This window comes from Pongo abelii, chromosome 15 (genome assembly GCF_028885655.2).
Source record: "Pongo abelii isolate AG06213 chromosome 15, NHGRI_mPonAbe1-v2.0_pri, whole genome shotgun sequence".
Taxonomy (NCBI): domain Eukaryota; kingdom Metazoa; phylum Chordata; class Mammalia; order Primates; family Hominidae; genus Pongo; species Pongo abelii.
In genome coordinates, this window is record NC_072000.2 from 54,005,405 (window position 1) to 54,010,445 (window position 5,041).

General features: G+C 42.4%; 1 long non-coding RNA gene across 1 annotated transcript; it reads left to right on the top strand.

The window, feature by feature from the left end:
* The first annotated feature begins 392 nt into the window (after nucleotides 1–392).
* On the top strand, nucleotides 393–3,586 carry LOC134760144 (uncharacterized). Its single transcript, XR_010137038.1, has 2 exons — nucleotides 393–594; nucleotides 1,468–3,586. It is a non-coding gene; the product is annotated as an uncharacterized LOC134760144 (long non-coding RNA).
* The last annotated feature ends 1,455 nt before the right edge of the window (nucleotides 3,587–5,041 follow it).

The window sequence follows — 5,041 nt, forward strand, 5'->3', positions numbered from 1 at the left end:
GTAGAAGGGAGGAAAAAAGTAGAAATAGGAACAGCATGAATGTTTATCTACATCTTGGATTTTGAAGAGGAAACTCATCATCTCTTGCAAATAGTCATCTATTCAAGGCCTGGAGCTCTAAAGAAATGCCCATCCTCTTAATATAAAACAAACACAAACTATGTGTTCAGAGCTTCCATGTGCATTTGTGTTTACAGACAGAAATACCTGTGAGACTAAAAATCTTCAAGCCTTATTACAGATCCCTGGTTTCTGTGGGATTATGTAAAACCTGTATTTCTGAAACCCCGCCTCCCGTCTTCCTTCCATCTTAAAGCAGGGTTGAACCTTTTATTAAATTGACAGCCAGGAAATGTTTTACCTGCTTGACTTGTTCTCACTATTTTATACAGGTTTCAGTCAAATGTTTCTACACCCTGCTGGGCGTGGGAGGCCGTGACTCACCAAGAGAGAAGATATTCGGTTTGCATATCCAGGGTGTTGCAGGATGATAGAGGACTTCACAATTCAGGCTTGGTGCCATTTTGTCCCTTCCCTCGTTCTCTCTTGGATATTTACGTGGCTACTTGCTCCTACGGAGAACCAGTCAGCTGAGTATTCAAATATTAAATTAATTCCTCTTTCTACACAAGTGGCCAAGCAAGTTTTTACTAGAAACATTGACTGGTGCCTGAGGAAGACTGGGGGTAGGGAGAAGAGAGGCTGAGTTTATTTATTTATTTATTTTTAATTTTTTTTTTTTAATAGAAATGGGGTCTTGCTGTGTTGCTCAGGCTGCTTTCAAATTCCTGGCTTCGAGGAATCCTTCTGCCTTGGCCTCCCAAAGTGTTGGGATTACAGGGATGAGCCACCATGCCCAGCTAGAGACTGAGTTTAAAGGGCAAAGGAAACTGTGGAAAGTAGTTTCTCTAAATATAAGTTTTGTGATACTTTTCCATTGTCCAAGATCTTTGTGCCTTTGTATACGAATAGGCCAAGAAAATGTTTTAGAATAACTTTGAATTAATCAATTTGTGTCAAGAAACCTCCTTTTTCCTGCTGCAGCAGGGTCTGCTTGGCCTATGAAAGCTCAAAGAGGGGTCTTTTATGACTCAGAGATATTTCCTTAATTTAAAAAAAAAGTTGGGAGGCCGAGGCAGGCAGATCACGAGGTCAAGAAATCGATTGATACCATCCTGGCCAATATGGTGAAACCCCATCTCTACAAAAAATACAAAAATTAGCTGGGCGTGGTGGCGGGCGCCTGTAGTCCCAGCTACTTGGGAGGCTGAGGCAGAAGAATCACTTGAACCTGGGAGGCGGAGGTTGCAGTGAGCCGAGATTGCGCCACTGCACTCCAGTCTGGTGACAGAGCGAGACCCCATCTCAAAAAAAAAAAAAAAAAAGAGGGAGAGGGGCCTTTGACTCCTGGCCACTCTTGTGAATCACATTTTGCACATAACACCTCCTCTCTTCATCCTTTTTCAGACTAAGGACTTGCCCAGAACTCTGGTGGTTACAGACCAAGTACTATGGTTGGAGGAGCTAGCCCAACAGAGGCAGCTGTGATCAGGTGAAGGGTGGAAGCTGCACACCAGAGCACCCTTGCTGCTCCAGGGCTGTCAACGATCTTCTCATACTCAGAGACTCGCTCACCCCTGTGTCCTTTAATTCCTTCCTGCAGGCACTTCTGGAGCAGGTAGCTTGGTGAGATTTCTCACACAAAGCTACAGCAGACCACATAGTGTGGTAGTAACATAAGAACAGACGTATAGATCAATGGAATAAAATAGAGAGCCTGGAAACAAACCCTTGTCTTCAACAGTGCTGGGAAAACTGGATATCCACTTACAAAAGAATGAAGTTGGACCCTTACCTTATACCATGTGCAAAAATTAACTCAAGATAGATCAAGGACCTAAACTAAATCTTCATAATCTTTGATTTGGCAAGATTTCTTGGATGTGACTCTAAAAGCACAGGTAGCCAAAGAAAAAAATAGACAAATTTGGCTTCATCAAAATAAAAAACTTCAGTGTATCAAAGGTCACTATGAAGGGAATGAAAAGATGGTCTACAGAATGGGAGAAAATACCTGCAAATCACACATCTGATAAGGGACTACTATCCAGAATATGTTAAAAGCCCCTACAACTCAACAACAACAAACCAAACAACTTAATGTTAAAATAGGCAAAGTAATTCAATAGATATTTCTCCAAAGAAGATATACAGATGGCCAACAGGCACAGGAAAAGATGTTTAAAATCATTAATCATTAGGGAAATACAAATCGAAATCACAATGAGATACCACTTCACATCTATGAGGATGGCTGGTAATAAAAACAAAAACAGAAAACAACAAATGTCGGTGAGGATGTGGTGAACTTGGGACACTTGCACATTGCTGGAGGGAGTATAAAATGGTGCGGCCACTGTGGAAAACAGCCTGGTTGTTCCTTGGTGGTAATACAGAATTTCCATATGATCCAGCATATTCCACTCCTAGGTATATACTCAAAGTAATAGAAAATAGGAACTCAAACAGATGCGTGTACAACAACCTTCATAGCAGCACCATTCATAATAGCCAAAAGGTAGAAACAACAGAACCGTCCACCAGCAGATGAATAGATAAACAAAATGTGGCAAATGCATGCAATGGAGAAGGATTCAGCCACAAAAAGGAGTGGGATTCTGATACCTGCTATGACACGGATAAGCACCAAAGACATTATGCTAAGTGAAATAACCCAGACACAAAAGGAAAAATATTGTGTGATTCTACTTCTTTGAGGGACCTAGAATAGGCAAATTCACAGAGACAGAAAGTAGAATAGAGGTTTGGCAGGAGCTGGGGGAAGGGGAAATGTGGAGTGATTGCTCAACAGGTACAGAGTTTCTGTTTGGGATGATGAAAAGTTACATACAACATTGTAAATGTCCTTAATGCCACTGAATTGTACACTTAAAATGGTTAAAGTAGTAAATTTTATATTATGTATATTTCACCATAGTAAAAAAAAGTTTTAAATACACATTCCAGGGCCCCACCCTTAGAAAGCCTCAGAGGCGGCCGGGCGAGGTGGCTCACGCCTGTAATCCCGGCACTTTGGGAGGCCGAGGCAGGTGGATCACCTGAGGTCAGGAGTTCAAGACCAGCCTGGCCAACATGGTGAAACCCCTTCTCTACAAAAATACAAAAATTAGCCTTGCATGATGGTGGGTGCCTGTAATCCCAGCTACTCTGGAGGCTGAGGCAGAAGAATCACTTGAACCTGGGTGGCAGAGGTTGCAGTGAGCCGAGATTGTGCCATTGCACTCCAGTCTGGGTGACGGAGCAAAACTCCGTCTCAAGAAATCCTCAGAAGGTGATACAGTAAATATGGATGGGGTGGGAATCTGGAATCTGTATTATTATTATTATTTTTAATGCCTTCCTATTTTTCTCAGGCATAGCCAGGTTTGGAAACTTATGATTTAGTCTCTGCCAGTTCTTTCCAAGGGGCTGGTGCGTCTGTAAGGAAATGTTCACCAGTCTACATGAAATATATGTGTATTTTTCATGAATCTGAGTGTATTAAATTTGAAGTCCTGTTTTAAAATCTGAGATTGTCATGATCACATTGTTTTGGGGTTAAGGTGTCCAATCATCTCCCACCATAAAATGATGGTGATAACAATTCAGGTTGTTTTTTCAAGTGTCTGTGCTTGGCAAAATAGAAGTGAGCAGTCCTATGTTGGTCTCTCAAAAGGTTTTCAAAATTTTAATGGTTTGTTAAATTCCAAAGATTGGGAACCATTGCTCCAGACACCATCCATTTGAAAATATTGAAATAGAAACTGCTTCTGCTGTTTATTTTATTTGTGCCAGAAAGAAAAAAAAAATGGAAAGGACCTATACATTTTTCTGTGGTTCATAGGACCTGGAGCAACAAAGGGCAGCATTGAAACTGACAGCATTGACATGTAATTTGTCCTGCTGCCTGTTGGAACGTTCTTTTTCAGATAGGGGAGGAGCATGACAGAGGAGAGGTGGAGGTAGGTGAGAGTAATATAATTTCTCCAGGAGAACATCTGAGAGGGGAAGTTGCTTTCCTGCCCTGGCCCTTTCACCCTCCTGAGTTTGGGGGCTGTGGTGGGGCAGGGATTGACCAACAGCCATTCCTGGGGGATGCTTTTGCATTCCAGAGGGCAGCTGGCTGAAGGGAGTGCTGAGTCTGTGGGAGCCATAGCCCGCCCCACCCTTTAGGCGGATTAGTTAATTATTGAAAAGTGCCTCAGAAGCACAAAGGTCTGGAGAGACTCCATGTGCTATTGCTCAGGACTGTGTGGGAGCTGGCATTTCTGAGGAGACACTGAGACTCTTCTAGGAGGCTGTGGAACAAGAAACAGTTCCTTCCCATTGTGGTGCAGTCCTTTCAGGTTTGGTGTAGAGAGACAGTTCCAGAGAGTTCTTATACAGTGCATATAACTTCTCAAGAGAGAAGTTAAATTTATTTGTCTTAGGATTTGTGAAGTATTTAGATAAATGAACCACATCAGATATTTTCCGTTGTTTTAACTTTGTGTGTGTGTGGTTTTAATGTTTTAAGGACATTCAGGTCTTTTTTTTTTTTTTTAAACGGAGTCTTGCTCTGTCACCCAGGCTGGAGTGCAGTGGCACAATCTCGGCTCACTGCAACCTCTGCCTCCTGGATTCAAGCAATTCTCCTGCCTCAGCTTCCCGAGTAGCTGGGACTACAGGTGCACGCCACCACACTGAGCTAATTTTTGTGTTTTTAGTAGAGACGGGGTTTCACCATGTTGGCCAGGATGGACTTGATCTCGTTATCTGCTCACCTCGGCCTCCCAAAGTGCTGGGATTACAGGTGTAAGCCACCACACCTGGCCCATTCAGGTCATTTATGCAGAAACAATCACACGTCATGATCTGTTCTCTGACTTACTTTTTTCTTTTACTTAACAACATTCCCTGTAGCTCTTTCTGTGTTAGTGCATATAGGCATCCCCCATTTTAACTGTTGCATTCCTTCCAGATGTATCATAGTTTCTTTACC